Source organism: Alosa sapidissima, chromosome 5, assembly GCF_018492685.1.
Source record: "Alosa sapidissima isolate fAloSap1 chromosome 5, fAloSap1.pri, whole genome shotgun sequence".
Classification (NCBI taxonomy): domain Eukaryota; kingdom Metazoa; phylum Chordata; class Actinopteri; order Clupeiformes; family Clupeidae; genus Alosa; species Alosa sapidissima.
In genome coordinates, this window is record NC_055961.1 from 38,015,881 (window position 1) to 38,028,665 (window position 12,785).

Genomic DNA, 12,785 nt, shown 5'->3' on the forward strand with positions numbered 1-12,785 from the left:
AGTTAAGTTTTACCGTGCTGTGCTTGTAAATCTTTCTGTCATGTCCATAGTTTATCTTTTGCAAATCCTTTGCAACCAGATCGACCAGGCGGTCGTGTCTGGCCACATACAGTGCTTCGACTTGGCCAGCTTCACTCGCGGTCCGCGTGTGGGATCACGCGACTTTAATTTTTATTTTCCCAGTGAGACGCTGCAACAACCCAAACAACCGGTAGATGGCTCAAGTGAGCAGGGTGTCTCGTAAAAAGAAATGGAGCCTGGAAAACCCTACACAGACTTCACTACAGACATTAGCAGACTGGTTTAGAAATAATGTAATAGCCAGAAATATGCCTGCCCTGCCCTAATAAAGAAATATTTGGTTAACTGCGAGTGAATCCCGTTTGCAGCCGTAAAAGAAACGCAGGACAAATGAAACATTCTGGTTTTCTCCGAGTGCAACGATGATATACAGACATCATTTGGACAAAATATAGAGCATATTAACCTCCGTTGCTCAGCCAAATGCCTTCCTGTTACGTCCTGTTATCACGGAGTTACAGGCGATAAACGATTTTTGATGGTCACAAGTTTACTTCATTAGCGGTTTATTTTTTTGATGTGTTTTGATGAGTCTTTTTCATTTAAAGGTTTGACTTCGTGCTTATTCAGTAGAGCATTTAGTGCTCTTCCCAATCCCAGACGTTCACATTGCATGTTTGTTTGTAATGGATGCAACCGCAAGATAGGCTACGCGTTTGACGGCAATGAGTTGTTAACAGACATGAACCAAAACATATAGCCCAGCAGCAATCTAGGGACTGTTCGTTATTTATTGAAGGGGCCACCGGAAGAATTTTGAGTTCTTCAGTCAAAAGTCCCTCCCTTGCCTGCTAGAAATTGTTCAATGACCCTCCGACAGAATTGTTAAAAAAGACATGACCCTCCCCTGCCAATTGTCGCTGTCTTCCGCCCACGCTGCTTTGCGCCACAGCCACACACTGTGATAACGTTCTTAAATCAATCTTTCCCGTGAGCTTGCATGCTACCAGTCCTTCATTTTCAAATGTGTTGCGCCTGTTTGCACAATTTCACAAATAATCATATGTGATTAATAATATGACAAATAATCCCTGTGCACGGGGACCGAAACAATGCATGCCAACTTTTTCCGTGTTTCTCACGTATTTTAACTTGCCCCCGCTGTCTTGCCGTTTTAATGTTTTCCCGTAGAATATCCCATATTTTAATACTCTCATAACAGCCCTGCCATCGGGCCTGTCTCTGTGTTGCCCTGGTGCTACCCCTTGCCCTTCCAACGAAACAGATGTCTTCAAATCATCGTTTTCCTTGCTTGAAGGCGAACTTAGAGTGATGTTAACCTATTTAAGTTTAACGGCGTGATTGTCGTGAGAGCACGATTCATTGGCGCTTGCATGTTCGGCCTTATGTCTACGTGCGCACCTGAGGCTACTCAGCTACAAGAGAAAGAATTTACCCTGTTTGTATGTTCACTCCAAGTTGGCCTACCATAACTTACCAACTCTGCACTGTAGACCCTAACTGGCTATTTATATTTTTCTGTGAAATAAGCAAATGTATTTGTTCAACTTTATGAAGCAGAATTACGCACTAGGCTACTTGGAACATAACACATTTGACAAAGGACAGATGTATGTTATAGTGACAAAATATTAACTTTCAGTGTTTTACGATGTCTTTGTCATGGGGAAGATTTTTTCCCCATGCATTTATTCTAGGCTACTGTCAGTGACTGCCGTGAGAGAAGCGGGTTCTGTGTTTCGTTCATGTCAGTGACTGACGCGGGAGAAGCGGGGTCTGTGTTGCGTTGCGTTAATTTATTTTCAATTGGGCATGCCGTGCCGTGTCGTCCACAGCTCAGTTCTGACAAAGCCGAATTTACTCCTTTTGAAACAATGAGTGCGCACGTTTGTATGGTTATATTGCTTGACAGGGGGGATCCCAAGCAGCTTTCAGCCATAAGGCTACTTTGAGAACATTTCCTTATACACCCGACACTAATATTCAAAATGTTGAAAACTATTTCGGCATAGCCTATTAACTGACCACCCGATTCACGTTGACTGGGGGGCAGGGGGGGCCATCAGACATTTGTGCCCAGTTAATCCGGCCCTGTCCCCAACAAATCACACCTTCCCACCAGCTGTGACAGCTTAAAAGAAGTCAAGAGGACTCCTAACTCACAGACCTATTCACAAACCGGTTTTGTGGCATTTCGCCTGTTTTGAAATCCTATGCGGCTACAGGAGCTTCCAATCGTGAGGAAGCAATTTTGCATTGTAGGTATAACTAACATGCAATAACGCCACCATCAACAACCAAAACTAGGCTACTCATTGTCAACATATAAATTAAATGTAACATTATTGTGAATCAAATTAAAATGTTCTCTTTTGCAAACGTAGGCATAGGCATAGTAACGGATTAATTTAATAACTTTACAAAGATACTACATCAATCCGTATGTTTCATTAGGCTACGAGGCTATTTGTTTTGCCTTACTCTTGATTCATTTAGGCTAGGCCTTTTTATTTAGTTATTCATCATCTTCTGTCCTTGTGTAGCGCACGCATTCTCAGACCTGTCACCTGTCACTCATCATCGTAAGGGAGGTGTTTGGAATCATTCCCGCGTTACAATCATCAGCCAATCAAGGTGGTCACTTCAGTCAAGCTCGTGCATGAGTAATAACGTCATCCATAGCAATGAAGACTCGCTCACTCTTAGACTGTTAGTCAAAGATTCTAGAGCGCTCAGCTCCAGAATCTGTTCAGGAGTTTTCATTTTCCCTTACTAAGAGCAGCCTAGGTCTGAAAGGCTTTGTGAATAACTTAATAAGAAAAAACTCCTATAGCTAAAATCTTTTATTGCTATTTAGGAGTAGCCTACTCCTAGTGGTAAGATAAAAGGCTTTGTGAATATGGCCCCTGGTGTCTAACCCAATGCATAGCCCATTTACACAAAATAATGGTCGAATATTAGTCTACTGATGATCATTGTTATTTAAGAACATGCAGAGCACCAAAAACATCTTGCTCGTAAAAAATCCTCATACCGCACATTGTGGCGGGTCTATTATTTAACCTACTTACTGTAGGCTGTGCAAACCACAGGCCTTTATTTTGGGCAAGCCTGCATTCGAGGCAGGCCTTCTGTTGAAGAATTTTATATAAAGCCTGCGCTAACAGTAATCCTCCTGCCCCCTACCACAGCTGTGGATAGTGTGGAAAGCAAGTAATAACACAATCCAATGTGTGTCTCAATTATCCCCCGCTGACCACCTCACACATTTCTCTTGATTTTGTAACGACCTTACATGACACAATGCCATAAAATGCCAGTGTTTAGGACACCGAATAATGTTTGTAATGATACCAGTTAGGCCTACGTTCAACAGTAACATAAGTGTAATGAGCTATTCATTGTCGAAGGTGCATGGTTAAGTGAAATGCTTACTTTGGAAAACAAACATTTGCCGATATCATTGGATAGGGACTATGCCTACTTGTTTATTTTTTACGTAGCCTACAATGGCCAGTTCAGGCAAAGCCGAAATTACTCATTTTGAAACATTTGTATGGTTATATTGCTTGACTTAAATCCCAGAGAGTAGGCTAGGCTACCGCACCCCACAGTGATGGGCCTAGCGGTCTTACGCGTTCAGTGTGGGGTATAAACAAGCTGAGAATTTAGCGGTGTCACGTCTGCCTGTCACAGATGTGGGGAGCTGAAGCTTGGGATACAGTTACTACAACAGTATTTTATTTTATGCAGGTAACTTGTTAAGTCAGTGGTTCTCAAACTTTTTCTTTCATTCCCCACTTTGATCAAGGAGGCATTGACTGATGATAGTGGAGATAACGTGTTATCCTGAGGCCTTTGCAAGTCAGCATCCCCGACGGTAGTCTACCCTATTAAAAATATAAGTTTTCGATGTCCCAAACGGAGAGGCATACTTTATTGTTTTAACGATCTCTATGCTACTCACCAAAATGTAGGCATGGGAACATGATGAAGTATCCAACTGTCGTGTAATTTATTGTGATTACGAGCCAGTGGTTTTCAAACATTATGCGTGACTCGGACATCTATGCAACAGACTCATATCGTACTAGCATTCGCAAAATGAGGACATACAGACTGCTCAGATAACAGGTGTACCTCCAGTTATGCACGGTTTTAGTCAAGTCATTTAAATGTGCTGGTGAAACAGTTGTGTACTCTGGGCACAGTTCTTCCAGAGCTTCGTGCCAAGTAATAAGCGTTGAGTCGAGATGTTTGTGTGAATGAAATGAAGCGTATAGGCCATAGTGTGACATGCGTAAACCAATGGTGTAGAGATGACGCCACAGGGTTTTATTTAAGAGAGTGTGGTGGATTTCTATGACTTAAAGGATGCATGTATGTTTTTTTATAAACTTTGATATTACTGCAATTATTATGAGACTTCAAGGCCTGTACACATCTTAAGCAGACCAGACCAGGTGTTAAAGAGTGGGGTGAATGAGTGCACAGTGACACTGGGCCTAGACGGTCAAGAGCAAGAGGATGAGGTAATGGTAACTGGAAAAAAACAGAATCAGACAGTTTTGCATATAATTTTTATGCATGATATGACAAGGGGTCCCACCAATATCCGTAACCTTGGTGGATGCTGATAGGCCAACAGGTGTTTTTCGAGGGAGGCGAGAATGCCCAACTTCAAGGTTAAGGAGTATAAAAGATAGGCCGCAGCCATTTTGATTTCAGATCTCATCGGGGGCCACCATCTGATGACATCTCACCTAACCCTATTGCTTGACACCTGGTCTGAACATTGTTTAGACTGGATTATCACTGCAATACGGTGAATAAAGATTCAGCAGTCTTCGGAGATCTCCTGTCTATTCTGTCTCCTTCGGACGCCTTGTCCCAGAGTGCTAATTAGTAATAGTCAAGTGATAAATTGCTAGTGGATTCCAAAGTGGACTAGTTTTTCCACGACAAGAGCCTACGTTTGTATGTAGGCAATTTATATTCACAATACTTAGGCCTACTAAAATAAATAGTATTTTATTTGTATTGGTTGTTTAGAGTAAAATCGGTCGGTCTTAACGCAAGTTTACAACCGGCAAGTCGGTCGGACTAAAAGGGGGAAAAAATAAATATTTGGGTCGGTTCTAAATTGACAGGGTCGGTCGGGTTACGGCAAACAAAAATGTTTTTAAGGATGGCCTGGCAGTGTTTTTTTGCGCGTCTGCAGAAGTCAGCCAAATATGAATGTAATTCTGTGGCATAAAGCAGATGTATTTGTTTATTGTACAGAAAAATAAAAATGATATGTCAAGCAGTCAATTGACTACATTGCAGTCAAGAAGTAGGGCAAATTAATTTACGAAACCAAAACGTGGGTCATAGTTGTCTAAGCCTCTATTGTGTAGCCTGTTAAAAATGTCGCCAGATAGTATTAAATCGGCAACAAAATTGTTTTCTGCAGAAGCCTACCCAAGGCTACAGATTCATTCTGAACAGTTATTTCTCTACTGGCTCAATTATCACACCACTGTTTTGATTGCGTAGCTGCGTTACCCCCAACACTGACAATAATGTAGACAGCAAATTTCGATTCCGATTTTCGTTACCACCGTGTAGTCAAGCCTTAAGACATACCCAAGTAGCCTAAATCGAGGTAATGTTTGATTATGCATGATTTATTTTGTTATTGAATTCGTAGGCTGGGATTACTCTCGGCAAGTCTCCTGCTTTTTCAGTAGGGGCGGCAGGCAGAGCGATGTACAGTGGCAGAGCGACGCACAGTGGCTGAAAGTGGTACTAAAGCTTCACGCCACGTAATGCGCGACTGAAGTGGTCATTTGAAAGCGATGCCCACTGTACAGTCCTTTGTAGTTGTAGCATCCATTTAGTATGTGAGCAACGGTTTCATTTTCTTGCTGAGTTGGGTGTAATATACAGTAGGGTTTGTGTGCTTTGATGGGTACCATGTTGCAAGATTGTACCTAGTTGGGAGACACTGTAGTCTTGCTTTAATCATGAATATTAGGATGTCATCTGAGATTTAAGGGTTTGTCAGGACAGAATGAGACACTGAGTGGTCGGCAAATTGGAGTAAGGCAAGTTTTCCATGCAGTCTGAGGCCCGTCCAGTGCTGTCTGCTTTGGGTCTGTCTAAGGTGAAGAATTGAGGCTCTTGCATGTTTAATCTGAAGCTAGTGATATGTATTGTCTTTATTGAGGATTGCCAGGGTGGAAACCAGCGGATCGGTGATTATACTGTCGTTGAGAGCGACTACTGCTCCGTCAGGTTCCAGCCAGGACAACTGTAGTCCCGTGCGATGGCAGAGGTCATTTACATCTAGCCAGTCAGAGCGCACTCCGAATCCGGCTGCTCTGATATCTAGCTTTCCGTTCTGTTTTAGTTTAAATCCAAAAAAAACTGAGACTCGTTTGTGGAAGCAGCTGGATTTGCGACACTGTAGATGTAAAAATAGCGATTCGCGTGATAGTTCTCTAACAGTTGTGTCGTCATTGTTGAGCATGTTGAGAAGATGCCCTGTTCTGGAAGTGGTGTAAAGCCATACGCGGAGTTAGTGGGGGGGCAGGGGGAGCACTGCCCCCTCTGGTGGAAACGGGTAATTGCATTTTCTATGAAGTACCCCTTGTTTGCCTACTGTCTTACTTTTAAGTCTGTAATGTTATATCATGGACTGCCTTATATGTGATACTGCTACTGAATGTGATGACTCTTAATGAACATTGCCATAGTCTTCTAATATTCAAAGGCTACACTATGTTTACCTGTTTGCCTGTGCTCAGGCACCTATAGTTGTCTGTATCCAGGCACTTTGCCATTAGGACTTGGCCTCTCTCAATGCATTTTTGAAACTGAGAGCTTATCTGGGTCCTATTAGATAGTAGACAGTTTTGTTATTTTCTGTTATTATTTGTTATTGTATATTGTCTATTGTGCAAAATGGTGATGGGACTTTTATGTTTCAAAAGCATTTCACAATGCACTGATTCTGATTGGCCACTCCACTTTGTCACATGACATGGAATCCATTTTAAAAGCACCTTTGTAAGAAGTAACAAAGTTTGCCCTGATGAAGACTGATTTGCAGTCGAAACACGTAGGCGTTATCCCTTAAAATAAAGGATTTTTAACTTCTTTCATCAACATCAGTGTGCCTTGGATTTTTAAGACTACCACCTTCAACAAGGAACCTATAGGGCCTTCACACTTTAGGGATAGTCACAAGCTAAAAATTGAAGTTCTCATGTCCTTTCTGATGAGCACCTGATGTTTTCTTCAAACAATTGACCCAACGCAGCACTCTCCTTTTCTTCAATTTTTGACGGGTAATTGCGTTGTTTCAAAAATGAGTGAAATACGTCTGGCATGACCAGATATTTTAAAAATAATTTAAATAACACAAAACAATAACAATATAAGGAACGGGCTGCGGTTGATGATGGGAGCAGCCAGGTATTCTTCTCTTACGATCCTTCACATCGAAAGCGAGATTACGGCCAACGTTGTGTGTAGTTTTGGACTTTTTATTCCACTTTGTTTAAACAGCAAAGTGGCGAAGCCTTGTTCACCTGTTTGGAACTGGCTGGTGAATGTGACGCGCGTAGGCCTGGCTAGTAGCCTGACGTTGTCATACTCAAATTCTAGTCAGAATATGAGTCTGATACTGCTCCATTGGGACGTAATTATGGGGCGTGCTTCAACCGATACAGGGGGGGAATGCCTCTGCACTCAATTGGATAGACCTAACCAATCAGAGCAACAAAATAGCTTACCGTGAGGTGTAGGAAGAAAACACACGAACCATCCTTCTGCTCCTATATCCCCTCCGTTTTTAAAATAAATCTGTTGAACAGTGATATGCTACAAACATGTTAAACAGCTGGGAAAGGCTGTCGCAAATCCCTCGAACAGGTGGTCAATCAGAGATTTCAAACAAACGAGGGAACATGTCGCAATGCAACAGCGCTGTTTTCCCTTGATGAAAGTGAAACCACCAGTTTTCCCACATCTCAACTTTGGCCAAAGTTTTCAGAAATAATCGTTTTCAGTGATACAAACTCATTAAATAATATGAATTTTCCATATGGGGTCTTAAAAGCCATGTATCCTTCTAGCCACAGCGTTTTTGTTTCAAACATAAGCCTAATCTAAGCGTGCTCAGATGACGTGATAGACCAGGCGCTGTTGCTCACCTGTCCATCATTGTAAAGCCTGATTTGATTGGTCCGCCCGATTTAGGGCGAGCATACTTGCCCCACAATGGAGCAATGCCAGACCGAACTTCCCGTGGGGCGGGACTAAGTTCGGAATGGCACCCAGGCTATCTGGCTAGATACACCATGACCCTTTTTGTGCATCTAGGTCTACTGATCTGCGTTTGGAGAGGCATCAGACTGTAGGTGAACACTTCCTTTGATTCTTGGTGTTCTCGCTATGATTTAGGTCTGCCCTGCACTCAGCCTACAGTTTGGAGTTTACTTAGCCTACTTTGCCTTTGTAGAATCGAATTTTTCGACTCGCTAAGCATAGGTACATGAACCGATGCATCTTGTTATTTAAAACTCCACTCTGCTAGGTGGCTCGCATGCCAGCAGCACTCTTGAGGCGTCGGAAGTTTAACGTGCCACAAGCACAGCACTAGGCTATAGTTCGTTTTTAATAGCAAACAGAAATGTCAAGATGGAGATGGCAACAGGTCATTCTTTACATTCTTTAATTGACAAAATATGATTGTACAAAATATTCAATCAATGTGGCGCAAATGAGGCTAGAGGCGGTGGATTAATTTATCAAAAGTGAGCAGCAACCAGACTCTATGGGCTAAGCCCCGAATGTTTTCAGCTGCTAGGCGACACTGTCTATTGTGTTTCAAGACAACCGTGCTGCATTGGATTTCATAAGGACGAATTGTTAAATTGTTACAATGTAATTATATCTTTATTTAGCATGTTTGTTTTCTCTATATGTGCTCATACTGTGTTCCTCAAGTGGTAGGCCAGGTCTCAGCAGCTACAATTATTTTTTATTTTTTGTCTGCCCCCCCTGGCTCTAATGTCAAACTCCGCCTATGTGTAAAGCCATTCGATGTTTGGGACGCTGAGACCCCCGTCTGTGCGCGGCTGGAAGATAATGTCTCGCACACACACACACAATTTCCATCTACTCTTCATACCTATGTGACATTGGGCCATTCACCAACTGTTGTTACGAAGAAATTGGTTCTTAAAACCCACTTACGCAGCTTTGACGAAGATTATGGTATTCACCAATGTCTTCTTGTTCTAAGGTAAGAACAGAATCTACAAACAATCAAGAGCACTCTTACGCACATTTGAGAACTGATTGTTTGTGCAAAATGAATTGTTGTTGTATTTTCATCATATCTGCAGATGCAAAATATGATATAATTTAAATGACAACTATATATTTTATATATTTATATATCTAGTTTTTCAACCCAGCATTTATGTTATTTTCACTGTCATTTCTGGGTTATATTCACCTAATTTATGAGTTATTCTAAGTATCTTCTTTTCCTCCTTAATCCAATCATTATTAATAACATTACAATAAATGTTTGCAAATCATGAATGTTACAATATAATGTTTTAAAATACATCCAATGGGCATCAATAGCCATGCAATGAAATAAATCAGGTCGACATAATCATTTGACAGTTTATTTTTTTAACAGATAGCTAGACTAGTCTAAAAAGCATGTGATACTTCCATGAAGGCAGGCAGATTCCACAGTCTGTTTTGGGGGTCACCCCTGTCAATAAAAAAAAAAAGAGTGCATTAATAACTGTTATTTACAGAACTTTATAGCAAGACTTTCATGAACCATTATCAGTGAATGATGTTAACAAACATTAAAAATCCACTTGGAGAGTTGCAGTTGTTTTAAACATAATAACTGGCAAGGGCGTAGGTTTGGTCTCAGCTTTGCTGTTTGCTGTCACGATACCAACATTATTGTTTCAATACCAATACCAAGTGAAGAATCTCGATACCTTTGCGATTTTTTGGTGGCCCCCACCATGGGCGTCGGAGGCACTCTGAAAGTGGGTGGGACATTTCAGTGGATGCAATTTCCTGAATTCTGGTACATTTTAACAGGTTATTTAGATACTTCTATATAACAAAATAAAGCTATTAATTCAGTGACTAATTTGGAACCAGCTTTATTAATCTCATGGTATATATAGTTAACCATGCAGTTGCAATATCTGTTAAATTAAGTTATTTAATGCTTTGAATGCAACCCCGGAGTGGCTATCGGGAGCTTCGGGAGGATTCCCGGTGGGCCGTTAACTTTTTGTGCCAGTCTGAGTGTCGTGAGCTTAAAGATATTGTTTCTGAAGTTCATTTGCTGCGCCCTCGCGGCACTTCAGCAGCCTACATGTAGAATGGTCGCAGCCCCTTGCTCGCAGTTTCCCCAAATATTAACAAAGTAGCACTCACAAGAACTGTTCGGAAGTCGCAACTATATCTAGTCTATATTTGCAACAATTAAGAGGAGTTTATGAGCGGTCCCTCCTCCAGTGGTAGGCTATGGTCCTAACGAACGCGAGGGTGACACACAGTTACAGTAATTGAGAGTTTAAAAAAAAAATTGTTATTCTTCCACCGTCCAGGCTAGTACAATCATCTTGAAAGTAGCCTAGCCTAGGCCTGACAGGAGATAACATTCTACAATTTACACAGATTTTTTCTCCTCTGTTGATCTCGCAACGTTGTTGGCGAATTTGTATTTGCATATAAAAACAAAATACCACTTAATTTCGGGTTAAAATGCATTGACGCGCGTTACTGAAGTTTGTCCCGACTCCCAAGTAAAATATTTACCAATTTGATATTACCAATAATGCCTTACATTAGCCTACCACGTTACAGCAAATTAGGCCCATTAGGCCTACATCATGCCACTTTTATAACGCGTTACTCCCAACACTGTATACATACAGTCGGTTAAGACGTTCGGAAAGGTTACCGCCCCCCACGAGGGGGAAAGCATGCTAACCTTACACAATGGAAGTCAATGGGCGAACTAGCTAACAGTTAGACTTTATACATTCGTTCTACATTCAGGTGGAGTTCTGCTTGTTTCTGAACACAATAATTTGAAGGAATTGTGTTTACTTAACTGCCCAGTGTATGCTAACAACTTAATTTACCCTCGATTGCCCAATGTTGATGACAAATTTCTCTGGAAGCTGGTAGCATCATTAGGTTGCTAACTGGCTAACTTTATATCGTCAGTGTAACATAACCAACTGGTACACATTACTTGTTAAAACTATTCCCACGGCCATTGTAGGGAATGTGCATTCATGTGAGAATAAATTCAGATGCAACTTACGAGTATGTGATGTTAAGGCAAAAGGGTTAGCTTGCTAAACCGAGCTACACAGTCCGGCCATTGAAAGCAGTTCTACAATGAGTACACTCGAGACAGTTCTGGCCGTTTAACTGGAATTAGCAAAATGAGGGAACTTAATGTTACCCTTAACCTCCTTGACACACAGATAACTCTCAGTTGAAACGTGTTTGTGCCGTTTAGTGATGTTTGCTAAAAGATTTAATATTTTTATAGGTGCTTTCTGTACTCAAGCCGGTGCGCTCCATTACATGCAATAAAAAGAATGTTTTCCCCCTCGGGGGCTTTTCAGCCACGGTAACCACGGCAACTGGGGGCGGTAACCACGATTATGACTAGTTGCCGACTGTATGTATAGGCACAACAAAACACTAAGAGGGGAAGTAACTACGCATCTTTAACCCTGCCAGAATTCTCCCGTGTCATTTGCGCGTGATAGAGGGAGTTACGCGTTGTGGCACCCCCAAACTCTGGGTGTTTCTTATGTATACAACTCTTGCACGCATTCGGCCACTGACCTTCCAGCTGAGTCTCCAACCGAAAATGTCATGCTTTTAGTGGGGCTGTTAAAGGAGAATTCCGGTGTGATATTGACCTAAAGTGTATTGAAACATGATACCGAGTGTGAACGTATGTCTCATAGCCCATCTCGGCTTGTCCCCTGCACTCCAAAATCTGGCGCTAGTTAGCCGATGCTACCAACAGCTTTTTCAATAGTGGTGCTTCGGCATCGGGCTAGCCATGCAAATAAATCACTGTTTTACACCCATTTACGAGAACTTTGAAAAAGCACTGGTAGTTTACTTACAAGACGATTTATACAGACAGTATCTTCACGAAGTTTAGCGTTTGCAGCCATCTTGAATTTAGTCACGATAAGTCAAGCAACGAGTAAGAATGAACAGGTATGATAAGGGATCAGATTCCAAAAATAATTCAGTGGAAATGCATGGATTCCAGTTTCTTCCAGTAGCAGCAACTGGAATCCATGCATTTCCACTGAATTATTTTTTGAATCTGATCCCTTATCATACCTACGACGCACTGTTACAACTGTAGGCTACAATGATTGCAATACAAAAAAAATATGCGCGTGTTAGTTTAGTTAGTTTTGTGATGTTTTGCACTTTTGCCTCATGTGTTTTAAGGTTTGAGGGCTTTTTTGGCAAGATTGACCTTGGTTAGACTCTGCATATGTTATTTCTCCGTATGGAAAATAAAGTCAATTTTCGACACACGTCTGTTATTAGTTCAATAACAAGTGTTCCTTGTTAAAACATGTGACTAGTGAAACTCAAATGATTTTAGAAATATTTAGCCAAAGCCAAAAAGTGTTAGAGAGAAGGAGAGACGC

At 41.5% G+C, this 12,785-nt stretch overlaps 1 protein-coding gene across 6 annotated transcripts in view; it reads right to left on the bottom strand.

Moving 5' to 3' along the window:
* The window catches only part of LOC121708583 (glucose-6-phosphate exchanger SLC37A4-like), a 63,610-nt gene that overhangs the window by 6,661 nt on the left and 44,164 nt on the right, over nucleotides 1-12,785 (bottom strand). The gene's annotated exons all lie outside the window — the stretch shown is intronic.